Source organism: Micromesistius poutassou (assembly GCF_964030765.1).
Source record: "Micromesistius poutassou genome assembly, chromosome: 5".
NCBI classification, from domain to species: domain Eukaryota; kingdom Metazoa; phylum Chordata; class Actinopteri; order Gadiformes; family Gadidae; genus Micromesistius; species Micromesistius poutassou.
The window spans coordinates 5687838-5702818 of NC_140275.1; the positions used below are offsets into that span (position 1 = coordinate 5687838).

Here is a 14981-nt window from a genome sequence, read left to right on the forward strand (position 1 = left end):
AAGACGATACACACGCACATGCATTGTCCTTATGTATTTCAAACCTTGATTGGTTGTTGATTATTTTTTCTTCAAATCTCATGTCAGAAAATAACGTGCGCCCCAGTGGCCTAATGGATAAGGCACTGGCCTCCTAAGCCAGGGATTGTGGGTTCGAGTCCCGTCTGGGGTGTATTCAAGCAGAGTGGCGCAGCGGAAGCGTGCTGGGCCCATAACCCAGAGGTCGATGGATCGAAACCATCCTCTGCTAGAATCATTTGTTTTCAATGTTTCAGTCTAAAAATTAATTGCAATTGACATCCAAATCAAGAATCCTGTGCTGGCATAGGGATTGCGCCACACACTGTGCCCACCTCTCAAGTCATGCTGGAACTATAAGCTGCGTAACAATAAGCATTACAATGTGGATTGAGCCAGGGTTTACAATTCGACTCCATGTTATTTAAATGCAAAGCAGAGTGGCCCAGCGGAAGCGTGCTGGGCCCATAACCCAGAGGTCGATGGATCGAAACCATCCTCTGCTAGCAGTATAATGTATCAGCCCTCAAAGTTAATTCCAGATAGAGTGATGGCTACATCACTTTCATTTGGATGTCTGAAGTCATTGTGGCACCAGCAGAATTGGCGATAGAGGTACAGAGCCTTTCTCTTAAAACCATTAGCAGCACATTTCAGTCCAAATGTTTTTTAAACAATCATTTAACAGGTGGATCGGCCCAGAGAATTGCAGTTGGACTCCATTTTTTACATGAAAAGCAGAGTTATGCTGGAGGTCCATATCCTCCCTTTTGAAACTATGAGCCACTAATTTGAGTCAAAAGGTTGTTTACAGTATTAATAAAAAGCAGGATAGGGCAAGAATCTGATGTTAGATTCCGTGTGTTGGGAATGTAAAGCAGAGTGGCGCAGCGGAAGCGTGCTGGGCCCATATCCCAGAGGTCGATGGTTCGAAACCATCCTCTGCTAGAATCATTGCTGTACAATGGATCAAGCATTGAAAGCGAGTGCCATCGTCATTCTAGCCCACCCTCCCTACCAAGCATAAAGAGTTCGTCTCACATTGGGATGAAAATGAGTGTCCAATATTCCTCAAAAAGTATTTGACAATATCTGCTAGGAAGACGATTTGAGTGAGGGATTGGTAGTAAGACTGGGGTTGAAGAAAGACGATACACACGCACATGCATTGTCCTTATGTATTTCAAACCTTGATTGGTCGTTGATTATTTTTTCTTCAAATCTCATGTCAGAAAATAACGTGCGCCCCAGTGGCCTAATGGATAAGGCACTGGCCTCCTAAGCCAGGGATTGTGGGTTCGAGTCCAGTCTGGGGTGTATTCAAGCAGAGTGGCGCAGCGGAAGCGTGCTGGGCCCATAACCCAGAGGTCGATGGATCGAAACCATCCTCTGCTAGAATCATTTGTTTTCAATGTTTCAGTCTAAAAATTAATTGCAATTGACATCCAAATCAAGAATCCTGTGCTGGCATAGGGATTGCGCCACACACTGTGCCCACCTCTCAAGTCATGCTGGAACTATAAGCTGCGTAACAATAAGCATTACAATGTGGATTGAGCCAGGGTTTACAATTCGACTCCATGTTATTTAAATGCAAAGCAGAGTGGCCCAGCGGAAGCGTGCTGGGCCCATAACCCAGAGGTCGATGGATCGAAACCATCCTCTGCTAGCAGTATAATGTATCAGCCCTCAAAGTTAATTCCAGATAGAGTGATGGCTACATCACTTTCATTTGGATGTCTGAAGTCATTGTGGCACCAGCAGAATTGGCGATAGAGGTACAGAGCCTTTCTCTTAAAACCATTAGCAGCACATTTCAGTCCAAATGTTTTTTAAACAATCATTTAACAGGTGGATCGGCCCAGAGAATTGCAGTTGGACTCCATTTTTTACATGAAAAGCAGAGTTATGCTGGAGGTCCATATCCTCCCTTTTGAAACTATGAGCCACTAATTTGAGTCAAAAGGTTGTTTACAGTATTAATAAAAAGCAGGATAGGGCAAGAATCTGATGTTAGATTCCGTGTGTTGGGAATGTAAAGCAGAGTGGCGCAGCGGAAGCGTGCTGGGCCCATATCCCAGAGGTCGATGGTTCGAAACCATCCTCTGCTAGAATCATTGCTGTACAATGGATCAAGCATTGAAAGCGAGTGCCATCGTCATTCTAGCCCACCCTCCCTACCAAGCATAAAGAGTTCGTCTCACATTGGGATGAAAATGAGTGTCCAATATTCCTCAAAAAGTATTTGACAATATCTGCTAGGAAGACGATTTGAGTGAGGGATTGGTAGTAAGACTGGGGTTGAAGAAAGACGATACACACGCACATGCATTGTCCTTATGTATTTCAAACCTTGATTGGTCGTTGATTATTTTTTCTTCAAATCTCATGTCAGAAAATAACGTGCGCCCCAGTGGCCTAATGGATAAGGCACTGGCCTCCTAAGCCAGGGATTGTGGGTTCGAGTCCAGTCTGGGGTGTATTCAAGCAGAGTGGCGCAGCGGAAGCGTGCTGGGCCCATAACCCAGAGGTCGATGGATCGAAACCATCCTCTGCTAGAATCATATGTTTTCAATGTTTCAGTCTAAAAATTAATTGCAATTGACATCCAAATCAAGAATCCTGTGCTGGCATAGGGATTGCGCCACACACTGTGCCCACCTCTCAAGTCATGCTGGAACTATAAGCTGCGTAACAATAAGCATTACAATGTGGATTGAGCCAGGGTTTACAATTTGACTCCATGTTATTTAAATGCAAAGCAGAGTGGCGCAGCGGAAGCGTGCTGGGCCCATAACCCAGAGGTCGATGGATCGAAACCATCCTCTGCTAGCAGTATAATGTATCAGGCCTCAAAGTTAATTCCAGATAGAGTGATGGCTACATCACTTTCATTTGGATGTCTGAAGTCATTGTGGCACCAGCAGAATTGGCGATAGAGGTACAGAGCCTTTCTCTTAAAACCATTAGCAGCACATTTCAGTCCAAATGTTTTTTAAACAATCATTTAACAGGTGGATCGGCCCAGAGAATTGCAGTTGGACTCCATTTTTTACATGAAAAGCAGAGTTATGCTGGAGGTCCATATCCTCCCTTTTGAAACTATGAGCCACTAATTTGAGTCAAAAGGTTGTTTACAGTATTAATAAAAAGCAGGATAGGGCAAGAATCTGATGTTAGATTCCGTGTGTTGGGAATGTAAAGCAGAGTGGCGCAGTGGAAGCGTGCTGGGCCCATAACCCAGAGGTCGATGGATCGAAACCATCCTCTGCTAGAATCATTGCTGTACAAAGGATCAAGCATTGAAAGCGAGTGCCATCGTCATTCTAGCCCACCCTCCCTACCAAGCATAAAGAGTTCGTCTCACATTGGGATGAAAATGAGTGTCCAATATTCCTCAAAAAGTATTTGACAATATCTGTTAGGAAGACGATTTGAGTGAGGGATTGGTAGTAAGACTGGGGTTGAAGAAAGAAGATACACACGCACATGCATTGTCCTTATGTATTTCAAACCTTGATTGGTCGTTGATTATTTTTTCTTCAAATCTCATGTCAGAAAATAACGTGCGCCCCAGTGGCCTAATGGATAAGGCACTGGCCTCCTAAGCCAGGGATTGTGGGTTCGAGTCCCGTCTGGGGTGTATTCAAGCAGAGTGGCGCAGCGGAAGCGTGCTGGGCCCATAACCCAGAGGTCGATGGATCGAAACCATCCTCTGCTAGAATCATATGTTTTCAATGTTTCAGTCTAAAAATTAATTGCAATTGACATCCAAATCAAGAATCCTGTGCTGGCATAGGGATTGCGCCACACACTGTGCCCACCTCTCAAGTCATGCTGGAACTATAAGCTGCGTAACAATAAGCATTACAATGTGGATTGAGCCAGGGTTTACAATTTGACTCCATGTTATTTAAATGCAAAGCAGAGTGGCGCAGCGGAAGCGTGCTGGGCCCATAACCCAGAGGTCGATGGATCGAAACCATCCTCTGCTAGCAGTATAATGTATCAGCCCTCAAAGTTAATTCCAGATAGAGTGATGGCTACATCACTTTCATTTGGATGTCTGAAGTCATTGTGGCACCAGCAGAATTGGCGATAGAGGTACAGAGCCTTTCTCATAAAACCATTAGCAGCACATTTCAGTCCAAATGTTTTTTAAACAATCATTTAACAGGTGGATCGGCCCAGAGAATTGCAGTTGGACTCCATTTTTTACATGAAAAGCAGAGTTATGCTGGAGGTCCATATCCTCCCTTTTGAAACTATGAGCCACTAATTTGAGTCAAAAGGTTGTTTACAGTATTAATAAAAAGCAGGATAGGGCAAGAATCTGATGTTAGATTCCGTGTGTTGGGAATGTAAAGCAGAGTGGCGCAGCGGAAGCGTGCTGGGCCCATAACCCAGAGGTCGATGGATCGAAACCATCCTCTGCTAGAATCATTGCTGTACAAAGGATCAAGCATTGAATGCGAGTGCCATCGTCATTCTAGCCCACCCTCCCTACCAAGCATAAAGAGTTTGTCTCACATTGGGATGAAAATGAGTGTCCAATATTCCTCAAAAAGTATTTGACAATATCTGTTATGAAGACGATGTGAGGGATTGGTAGTAAGACTGGGGTTAAAGAAAGACGATACACACGCACATGCATTGTCCTTATGTATTTCAAACCTTGATTGGTCGTTGATTATTTTTTCTTCAAATCTCATGTCAGAAAATAACGTGCGCCCCAGTGGCCTAATGGATAAGGCACTGGCCTCCTAAGCCAGGGATTGTGGGTTCGAGTCCCGTCTGGGGTGTATTCAAGCAGAGTGGCGCAGCGGAAGCGTGCTGGGCCCATAACCCAGAGGTCGATGGATCGAAACCATCCTCTGCTAGAATCATATGTTTTCAATGTTTCAGTCTAAAAATTAATTGCAATTGACATCCAAATCAAGAATCCTGTGCTGGCATAGGGATTGCGCCACACACTGTGCCCACCTCTCAAGTCATGCTGGAACTATAAGCTGCGTTACAATAAGCATTACAATGTGGATTGAGCCAGGGTTTACAATTTGACTCCATGTTATTTAAATGCAAAGCAGAGTGGCGCAGCGGAAGCGTGCTGGGCCCATAACCCAGAGGTCGATGGATCGAAACCATCCTCTGCTAGCAGTATAATGTATCAGGCCTCAAAGTTAATTCCAGATAGAGTGATGGCTACATCACTTTCATTTGGATGTCTGAAGTCATTGTGGCACCAGCAGAATTGGCGATAGAGGTACAGAGCCTTTCTCTTAAAACCATTAGCAGCACATTTCAGTCCAAATGTTTTTTAAACAATCATTTAACAGGTGGATCGGCCCAGAGAATTGCAGTTGGACTCCATTTTTTACATGAAAAGCAGAGTTATGCTGGAGGTCCATATCCTCCCTTTTGAAACTATGAGCCACTAATTTGAGTCAAAAGGTTGTTTACAGTATTAATAAAAAGCAGGATAGGGCAAGAATCTGATGTTAGATTCCGTGTGATGGGAATGTAAAGCAGAGTGGTGCAGCGGAAGCGTGCTGGGCCCATAACCCAGAGGTCGATGGATCGAAACCATCCTCTGCTAGAATCATTGCTGTACAAAGGATCAAGCATTGAATGCGAGTGCGATCGTCATTCTAGCCCACCCTCCCTACCAAGCATAAAGAGTTCGTCTCACATTGGGATGAAAATGAGTGTCCAATATTCCTCAAAAAGTATTTGACAATATCTGTTAGGAAGACGATTTGAGTGAGGGATTGGTAGTAAGACTGGGGTTGAAGAAAGACGATACACACGCACATGCATTGTCCTTATGTATTTCAAACCTTGATTGGTTGTTGATTATTTTTTCTTCAAATCTCATGTCAGAAAATAACGTGCGCCCCAGTGGCCTAATGGATAAGGCACTGGCCTCCTAAGCCAGGGATTGTGGGTTCGAGTCCCGTCTGGGGTGTATTCAAGCAGAGTGGCGCAGCGGAAGCGTGCTGGGCCCATAACCCAGAGGTCGATGGATCGAAACCATCCTCTGCTAGAATCATTTGTTTTCAATGTTTCAGTCTAAAAATTAATTGCAATTGACATCCAAATCAAGAATCCTGTGCTGGCATAGGGATTGCGCCACACACTGTGCCCACCTCTCAAGTCATGCTGGAACTATAAGCTGCGTAACAATAAGCATTACAATGTGGATTGAGCCAGGGTTTACAATTCGACTCCATGTTATTTAAATGCAAAGCAGAGTGGCCCAGCGGAAGCGTGCTGGGCCCATAACCCAGAGGTCGATGGATCGAAACCATCCTCTGCTAGCAGTATAATGTATCAGCCCTCAAAGTTAATTCCAGATAGAGTGATGGCTACATCACTTTCATTTGGATGTCTGAAGTCATTGTGGCACCAGCAGAATTGGCGATAGAGGTACAGAGCCTTTCTCTTAAAACCATTAGCAGCACATTTCAGTCCAAATGTTTTTTAAACAATCATTTAACAGGTGGATCGGCCCAGAGAATTGCAGTTGGACTCCATTTTTTACATGAAAAGCAGAGTTATGCTGGAGGTCCATATCCTCCCTTTTGAAACTATGAGCCACTAATTTGAGTCAAAAGGTTGTTTACAGTATTAATAAAAAGCAGGATAGGGCAAGAATCTGATGTTAGATTCCGTGTGTTGGGAATGTAAAGCAGAGTGGCGCAGCGGAAGCGTGCTGGGCCCATATCCCAGAGGTCGATGGTTCGAAACCATCCTCTGCTAGAATCATTGCTGTACAATGGATCAAGCATTGAAAGCGAGTGCCATCGTCATTCTAGCCCACCCTCCCTACCAAGCATAAAGAGTTCGTCTCACATTGGGATGAAAATGAGTGTCCAATATTCCTCAAAAAGTATTTGACAATATCTGCTAGGAAGACGATTTGAGTGAGGGATTGGTAGTAAGACTGGGGTTGAAGAAAGACGATACACACGCACATGCATTGTCCTTATGTATTTCAAACCTTGATTGGTCGTTGATTATTTTTTCTTCAAATCTCATGTCAGAAAATAACGTGCGCCCCAGTGGCCTAATGGATAAGGCACTGGCCTCCTAAGCCAGGGATTGTGGGTTCGAGTCCAGTCTGGGGTGTATTCAAGCAGAGTGGCGCAGCGGAAGCGTGCTGGGCCCATAACCCAGAGGTCGATGGATCGAAACCATCCTCTGCTAGAATCATTTGTTTTCAATGTTTCAGTCTAAAAATTAATTGCAATTGACATCCAAATCAAGAATCCTGTGCTGGCATAGGGATTGCGCCACACACTGTGCCCACCTCTCAAGTCATGCTGGAACTATAAGCTGCGTAACAATAAGCATTACAATGTGGATTGAGCCAGGGTTTACAATTCGACTCCATGTTATTTAAATGCAAAGCAGAGTGGCCTAGCGGAAGCGTGCTGGGCCCATAACCCAGAGGTCGATGGATCGAAACCATCCTCTGCTAGCAGTATAATGTATCAGCCCTCAAAGTTAATTCCAGATAGAGTGATGGCTACATCACTTTCATTTGGATGTCTGAAGTCATTGTGGCACCAGCAGAATTGGCGATAGAGGTACAGAGCCTTTCTCTTAAAACCATTAGCAGCACATTTCAGTCCAAATGTTTTTTAAACAATCATTTAACAGGTGGATCGGCCCAGAGAATTGCAGTTGGACTCCATTTTTTACATGAAAAGCAGAGTTATGCTGGAGGTCCATATCCTCCCTTTTGAAACTATGAGCCACTAATTTGAGTCAAAAGGTTGTTTACAGTATTAATAAAAAGCAGGATAGGGCAAGAATCTGATGTTAGATTCCGTGTGTTGGGAATGTAAAGCAGAGTGGCGCAGCGGAAGCGTGCTGGGCCCATATCCCAGAGGTCGATGGTTCGAAACCATCCTCTGCTAGAATCATTGCTGTACAAAGGATCAAGCATTGAAAGCGAGTGCCATCGTCATTCTAGCCCACCCTCCCTACCAAGCATAAAGAGTTCGTCTCACATTGGGATGAAAATGAGTGTCCAATATTCCTCAAAAAGTATTTGACAATATCTGTTATGAAGACGATGTGAGGGATTGGTAGTAAGACTGGGGTTAAAGAAAGACGATACACACGCACATGCATTGTCCTTATGTATTTCAAACCTTGATTGGTCGTTGATTATTTTTTCTTCAAATCTCATGTCAGAAAATAACGTGCGCCCCAGTGGCCTAATGGATAAGGCACTGGCCTCCTAAGCCAGGGATTGTGGGTTCGAGTCCCGTCTGGGGTGTATTCAAGCAGAGTGGCGCAGCGGAAGCGTGCTGGGCCCATAACCCAGAGGTCGATGGATCGAAACCATCCTCTGCTAGAATCATATGTTTTCAATGTTTCAGTCTAAAAATTAATTGCAATTGACATCCAAATCAAGAATCCTGTGCTGGCATAGGGATTGCGCCACACACTGTGCCCACCTCTCAAGTCATGCTGGAACTATAAGCTGCGTTACAATAAGCATTACAATGTGGATTGAGCCAGGGTTTACAATTTGACTCCATGTTATTTAAATGCAAAGCAGAGTGGCGCAGCGGAAGCGTGCTGGGCCCATAACCCAGAGGTCGATGGATCGAAACCATCCTCTGCTAGCAGTATAATGTATCAGGCCTCAAAGTTAATTCCAGATAGAGTGATGGCTACATCACTTTCATTTGGATGTCTGAAGTCATTGTGGCACCAGCAGAATTGGCGATAGAGGTACAGAGCCTTTCTCTTAAAACCATTAGCAGCACATTTCAGTCCAAATGTTTTTTAAACAATCATTTAACAGGTGGATCGGCCCAGAGAATTGCAGTTGGACTCCATTTTTTACATGAAAAGCAGAGTTATGCTGGAGGTCCATATCCTCCCTTTTGAAACTATGAGCCACTAATTTGAGTCAAAAGGTTGTTTACAGTATTAATAAAAAGCAGGATAGGGCAAGAATCTGATGTTAGATTCCGTGTGTTGGGAATGTAAAGCAGAGTGGCGCAGCGGAAGCGTGCTGGGCCCATAACCCAGAGGTCGATGGATCGAAACCATCCTCTGCTAGAATCATTGCTGTACAAAGGATCAAGCATTGAATGCGAGTGCCATCGTCATTCTAGCCCACCCTCCCTACCAAGCATAAAGAGTTCGTCTCACATTGGGATGAAAATGAGTGTCCAATATTCCTCAAAAAGTATTTGACAATATCTGTTAGGAAGACGATTTGAGTGAGGGATTGGTAGTAAGACTGGGGTTGAAGAAAGACGATACACACGCACATGCATTGTCCTTATGTATTTCAAACCTTGATTGGTCGTTGATTATTTTTTCTTCAAATCTCATGTCAGAAAATAACGTGCGCCCCAGTGGCCTAATGGATAAGGCACTGGCCTCCTAAGCCAGGGATTGTGGGTTCGAGTCCCGTCTGGGGTGTATTCAAGCAGAGTGGCGCAGCGGAAGCGTGCTGGGCCCATAACCCAGAGGTCGATGGATCGAAACCATCCTCTGCTAGAATCATATGTTTTCAATGTTTCAGTCTAAAAATTAATTGCAATTGACATCCAAATCAAGAATCCTGTGCTGGCATAGGGATTGCGCCACACACTGTGCCCACCTCTCAAGTCATGCTGAAACTATAAGCTGCGTTACAATAAGCATTACAATGTGGATTGAGCCAGGGTTTACAATTTGACTCCATGTTATTTAAATGCAAAGCAGAGTGGCGCAGCGGAAGCGTGCTGGGCCCATAACCCAGAGGTCGATGGATCGAAACCATCCTCTGCTAGCAGTATAATGTATCAGGCCTCAAAGTTAATTCCAGATAGAGTGATGGCTACATCACTTTCATTTGGATGTCTGAAGTCATTGTGGCACCAGCAGAATTGGCGATAGAGGTACAGAGCCTTTCTCTTAAAACCATTAGCAGCACATTTCAGTCCAAATGTTTTTTAAACAATCATTTAACAGGTGGATCGGCCCAGAGAATTGCAGTTGGACTCCATTTTTTACATGAAAAGCAGAGTTATGCTGGAGGTCCATATCCTCCCTTTTGAAACTATGAGCCACTAATTTGAGTCAAAAGGTTGTTTACAGTATTAATAAAAAGCAGGATAGGGCAAGAATCTGATGTTAGATTCCGTGTGATGGGAATGTAAAGCAGAGTGGTGCAGCGGAAGCGTGCTGGGCCCATAACCCAGAGGTCGATGGATCGAAACCATCCTCTGCTAGAATCATTGCTGTACAAAGGATCAAGCATTGAATGCGAGTGCGATCGTCATTCTAGCCCACCCTCCCTACCAAGCATAAAGAGTTCGTCTCACATTGGGATGAAAATGAGTGTCCAATATTCCTCAAAAAGTATTTGACAATATCTGTTAGGAAGACGATTTGAGTGAGGGATTGGTAGTAAGACTGGGGTTGAAGAAAGACGATACACACGCACATGCATTGTCCTTATGTATTTCAAACCTTGATTGGTTGTTGATTATTTTTTCTTCAAATCTCATGTCAGAAAATAACGTGCGCCCCAGTGGCCTAATGGATAAGGCACTGGCCTCCTAAGCCAGGGATTGTGGGTTCGAGTCCCGTCTGGGGTGTATTCAAGCAGAGTGGCGCAGCGGAAGCGTGCTGGGCCCATAACCCAGAGGTCGATGGATCGAAACCATCCTCTGCTAGAATCATTTGTTTTCAATGTTTCAGTCTAAAAATTAATTGCAATTGACATCCAAATCAAGAATCCTGTGCTGGCATAGGGATTGCGCCACACACTGTGCCCACCTCTCAAGTCATGCTGGAACTATAAGCTGCGTAACAATAAGCATTACAATGTGGATTGAGCCAGGGTTTACAATTCGACTCCATGTTATTTAAATGCAAAGCAGAGTGGCCCAGCGGAAGCGTGCTGGGCCCATAACCCAGAGGTCGATGGATCGAAACCATCCTCTGCTAGCAGTATAATGTATCAGCCCTCAAAGTTAATTCCAGATAGAGTGATGGCTACATCACTTTCATTTGGATGTCTGAAGTCATTGTGGCACCAGCAGAATTGGCGATAGAGGTACAGAGCCTTTCTCTTAAAACCATTAGCAGCACATTTCAGTCCAAATGTTTTTTAAACAATCATTTAACAGGTGGATCGGCCCAGAGAATTGCAGTTGGACTCCATTTTTTACATGAAAAGCAGAGTTATGCTGGAGGTCCATATCCTCCCTTTTGAAACTATGAGCCACTAATTTGAGTCAAAAGGTTGTTTACAGTATTAATAAAAAGCAGGATAGGGCAAGAATCTGATGTTAGATTCCGTGTGTTGGGAATGTAAAGCAGAGTGGCGCAGCGGAAGCGTGCTGGGCCCATATCCCAGAGGTCGATGGTTCGAAACCATCCTCTGCTAGAATCATTGCTGTACAATGGATCAAGCATTGAAAGCGAGTGCCATCGTCATTCTAGCCCACCCTCCCTACCAAGCATAAAGAGTTCGTCTCACATTGGGATGAAAATGAGTGTCCAATATTCCTCAAAAAGTATTTGACAATATCTGCTAGGAAGACGATTTGAGTGAGGGATTGGTAGTAAGACTGGGGTTGAAGAAAGACGATACACACGCACATGCATTGTCCTTATGTATTTCAAACCTTGATTGGTCGTTGATTATTTTTTCTTCAAATCTCATGTCAGAAAATAACGTGCGCCCCAGTGGCCTAATGGATAAGGCACTGGCCTCCTAAGCCAGGGATTGTGGGTTCGAGTCCAGTCTGGGGTGTATTCAAGCAGAGTGGCGCAGCGGAAGCGTGCTGGGCCCATAACCCAGAGGTCGATGGATCGAAACCATCCTCTGCTAGAATCATTTGTTTTCAATGTTTCAGTCTAAAAATTAATTGCAATTGACATCCAAATCAAGAATCCTGTGCTGGCATAGGGATTGCGCCACACACTGTGCCCACCTCTCAAGTCATGCTGGAACTATAAGCTGCGTAACAATAAGCATTACAATGTGGATTGAGCCAGGGTTTACAATTCGACTCCATGTTATTTAAATGCAAAGCAGAGTGGCCTAGCGGAAGCGTGCTGGGCCCATAACCCAGAGGTCGATGGATCGAAACCATCCTCTGCTAGCAGTATAATGTATCAGCCCTCAAAGTTAATTCCAGATAGAGTGATGGCTACATCACTTTCATTTGGATGTCTGAAGTCATTGTGGCACCAGCAGAATTGGCGATAGAGGTACAGAGCCTTTCTCTTAAAACCATTAGCAGCACATTTCAGTCCAAATGTTTTTTAAACAATCATTTAACAGGTGGATCGGCCCAGAGAATTGCAGTTGGACTCCATTTTTTACATGAAAAGCAGAGTTATGCTGGAGGTCCATATCCTCCCTTTTGAAACTATGAGCCACTAATTTGAGTCAAAAGGTTGTTTACAGTATTAATAAAAAGCAGGATAGGGCAAGAATCTGATGTTAGATTCCGTGTGTTGGGAATGTAAAGCAGAGTGGCGCAGCGGAAGCGTGCTGGGCCCATATCCCAGAGGTCGATGGTTCGAAACCATCCTCTGCTAGAATCATTGCTGTACAAAGGATCAAGCATTGAAAGCGAGTGCCATCGTCATTCTAGCCCACCCTCCCTACCAAGCATAAAGAGTTCGTCTCACATTGGGATGAAAATGAGTGTCCAATATTCCTCAAAAAGTATTTGACAATATCTGTTAGGAAGACGATTTGAGTGAGGGATTGGTAGTAAGACTGGGGTTGAAGAAAGAAGATACACACGCACATGCATTGTCCTTATGTATTTCAAACCTTGATTGGTCGTTGATTATTTTTTCTTCAAATCTCATGTCAGAAAATAACGTGCGCCCCAGTGGCCTAATGGATAAGGCACTGGCCTCCTAAGCCAGGGATTGTGGGTTCGAGTCCCGTCTGGGGTGTATTCAAGCAGAGTGGCGCAGCGGAAGCGTGCTGGGCCCATAACCCAGAGGTCGATGGATCGAAACCATCCTCTGCTAGAATCATATGTTTTCAATGTTTCAGTCTAAAAATTAATTGCAATTGACATCCAAATCAAGAATCCTGTGCTGGCATAGGGATTGCGCCACACACTGTGCCCACCTCTCAAGTCATGCTGGAACTATAAGCTGCGTAACAATAAGCATTACAATGTGGATTGAGCCAGGGTTTACAATTTGACTCCATGTTATTTAAATGCAAAGCAGAGTGGCGCAGCGGAAGCGTGCTGGGCCCATAACCCAGAGGTCGATGGATCGAAACCATCCTCTGCTAGCAGTATAATGTATCAGGCCTCAAAGTTAATTCCAGATAGAGTGATGGCTACATCACTTTCATTTGGATGTCTGAAGTCATTGTGGCACCAGCAGAATTGGCGATAGAGGTACAGAGCCTTTCTCATAAAACCATTAGCAGCACATTTCAGTCCAAATGTTTTTTAAACAATCATTTAACAGGTGGATCGGCCCAGAGAATTGCAGTTGGACTCCATTTTTTACATGAAAAGCAGAGTTATGCTGGAGGTCCATATCCTCCCTTTTGAAACTATGAGCCACTAATTTGAGTCAAAAGGTTGTTTACAGTATTAATAAAAAGCAGGATAGGGCAAGAATCTGATGTTAGATTCCGTGTGTTGGGAATGTAAAGCAGAGTGGCGCAGCGGAAGCGTGCTGGGCCCATAACCCAGAGGTCGATGGATCGAAACCATCCTCTGCTAGAATCATTGCTGTACAAAGGATCAAGCATTGAATGCGAGTGCCATCGTCATTCTAGCCCACCCTCCCTACCAAGCATAAAGAGTTCGTCTCACATTGGGATGAAAATGAGTGTCCAATATTCCTCAAAAAGTATTTGACAATATCTGTTATGAAGACGATGTGAGGGATTGGTAGTAAGACTGGGGTTAAAGAAAGACGATACACACGCACATGCATTGTCCTTATGTATTTCAAACCTTGATTGGTCGTTGATTATTTTTTCTTCAAATCTCATGTCAGAAAATAACGTGCGCCCCAGTGGCCTAATGGATAAGGCACTGGCCTCCTAAGCCAGGGATTGTGGGTTCGAGTCCCGTCTGGGGTGTATTCAAGCAGAGTGGCGCAGCGGAAGCGTGCTGGGCCCATAACCCAGAGGTCGATGGATCGAAACCATCCTCTGCTAGAATCATATGTTTTCAATGTTTCAGTCTAAAAATTAATTGCAATTGACATCCAAATCAAGAATCCTGTGCTGGCATAGGGATTGCGCCACACACTGTGCCCACCTCTCAAGTCATGCTGGAACTATAAGCTGCGTTACAATAAGCATTACAATGTGGATTGAGCCAGGGTTTACAATTTGACTCCATGTTATTTAAATGCAAAGCAGAGTGGCGCAGCGGAAGCGTGCTGGGCCCATAACCCAGAGGTCGATGGATCGAAACCATCCTCTGCTAGCAGTATAAGTATCAGGCCTCAAAGTTAATTCCAGATAGAGTGATGGCTACATCACTTTCATTTGGATGTCTGAAGTCATTGTGGCACCAGCAGAATTGGCGATAGAGGTACAGAGCCTTTCTCTTAAAACCATTAGCAGCACATTTCAGTCCAAATGTTTTTTAAACAATCATTTAACAGGTGGATCGGCCCAGAGAATTGCAGTTGGACTCCATTTTTTACATGAAAAGCAGAGTTATGCTGGAGGTCCATATCCTCCCTTTTGAAACTATGAGCCACTAATTTGAGTCAAAAGGTTGTTTACAGTATTAATAAAAAGCAGGATAGGGCAAGAATCTGATGTTAGATTCCGTGTGTTGGGAATGTAAAGCAGAGTGGCGCAGCGGAAGCGTGCTGGGCCCATAACCCAGAGGTCGATGGATCGAAACCATCCTCTGCTAGAATCATTGCTGTACAAAGGATCAAGCATTGAATGCGAGTGCCATCGTCATTCTAGCCCACCCTCCCTACCA

At 44.4% G+C, this 14981-nt stretch overlaps 16 non-coding genes across 16 annotated transcripts; all 16 read left to right on the forward strand.

Moving 5' to 3' along the window:
• The first annotated feature begins 99 nt into the window (after nt 1-99).
• Nucleotides 100-172, forward strand: AC3HAE_014469 (transfer RNA arginine (anticodon CCU)). The gene has a single exon. It is a non-coding gene; the product is annotated as a tRNA-Arg (tRNA).
• A 722-nt stretch (nt 173-894) lies between these two features.
• Nucleotides 895-966, forward strand: AC3HAE_014020 (transfer RNA methionine (anticodon CAU)). Its single transcript has one exon. It is a non-coding gene; the product is annotated as a tRNA-Met (tRNA).
• Nucleotides 967-2057: 1091 nt separating this feature from the next.
• Nucleotides 2058-2129, forward strand: AC3HAE_014021 (transfer RNA methionine (anticodon CAU)). Its single transcript has one exon. It is a non-coding gene; the product is annotated as a tRNA-Met (tRNA).
• Nucleotides 2130-3220: 1091 nt separating this feature from the next.
• AC3HAE_014022 (transfer RNA methionine (anticodon CAU)) lies at nt 3221-3292 on the forward strand. The gene has a single exon. It is a non-coding gene; the product is annotated as a tRNA-Met (tRNA).
• Nucleotides 3293-3588: 296 nt separating this feature from the next.
• Nucleotides 3589-3661, forward strand: AC3HAE_014023 (transfer RNA arginine (anticodon CCU)). The gene has a single exon. It is a non-coding gene; the product is annotated as a tRNA-Arg (tRNA).
• Nucleotides 3662-4747: 1086 nt separating this feature from the next.
• AC3HAE_014024 (transfer RNA arginine (anticodon CCU)) lies at nt 4748-4820 on the forward strand. Its single transcript has one exon. It is a non-coding gene; the product is annotated as a tRNA-Arg (tRNA).
• Nucleotides 4821-5910: 1090 nt separating this feature from the next.
• Nucleotides 5911-5983, forward strand: AC3HAE_014026 (transfer RNA arginine (anticodon CCU)). Its single transcript has one exon. It is a non-coding gene; the product is annotated as a tRNA-Arg (tRNA).
• A 722-nt stretch (nt 5984-6705) lies between these two features.
• Nucleotides 6706-6777, forward strand: AC3HAE_014027 (transfer RNA methionine (anticodon CAU)). The gene has a single exon. It is a non-coding gene; the product is annotated as a tRNA-Met (tRNA).
• Nucleotides 6778-7868: 1091 nt separating this feature from the next.
• Nucleotides 7869-7940, forward strand: AC3HAE_014028 (transfer RNA methionine (anticodon CAU)). The gene has a single exon. It is a non-coding gene; the product is annotated as a tRNA-Met (tRNA).
• Nucleotides 7941-8232: 292 nt separating this feature from the next.
• AC3HAE_014029 (transfer RNA arginine (anticodon CCU)) lies at nt 8233-8305 on the forward strand. Its single transcript has one exon. It is a non-coding gene; the product is annotated as a tRNA-Arg (tRNA).
• Nucleotides 8306-9395: 1090 nt separating this feature from the next.
• On the forward strand, nt 9396-9468 carry AC3HAE_014031 (transfer RNA arginine (anticodon CCU)). The gene has a single exon. It is a non-coding gene; the product is annotated as a tRNA-Arg (tRNA).
• Nucleotides 9469-10558: 1090 nt separating this feature from the next.
• Nucleotides 10559-10631, forward strand: AC3HAE_014032 (transfer RNA arginine (anticodon CCU)). The gene has a single exon. It is a non-coding gene; the product is annotated as a tRNA-Arg (tRNA).
• Nucleotides 10632-11353: 722 nt separating this feature from the next.
• Nucleotides 11354-11425, forward strand: AC3HAE_014033 (transfer RNA methionine (anticodon CAU)). The gene has a single exon. It is a non-coding gene; the product is annotated as a tRNA-Met (tRNA).
• Nucleotides 11426-12516: 1091 nt separating this feature from the next.
• Nucleotides 12517-12588, forward strand: AC3HAE_014034 (transfer RNA methionine (anticodon CAU)). The gene has a single exon. It is a non-coding gene; the product is annotated as a tRNA-Met (tRNA).
• A 296-nt stretch (nt 12589-12884) lies between these two features.
• AC3HAE_014035 (transfer RNA arginine (anticodon CCU)) lies at nt 12885-12957 on the forward strand. The gene has a single exon. It is a non-coding gene; the product is annotated as a tRNA-Arg (tRNA).
• A 1086-nt stretch (nt 12958-14043) lies between these two features.
• AC3HAE_014036 (transfer RNA arginine (anticodon CCU)) lies at nt 14044-14116 on the forward strand. Its single transcript has one exon. It is a non-coding gene; the product is annotated as a tRNA-Arg (tRNA).
• The last annotated feature ends 865 nt before the right edge of the window (nt 14117-14981 follow it).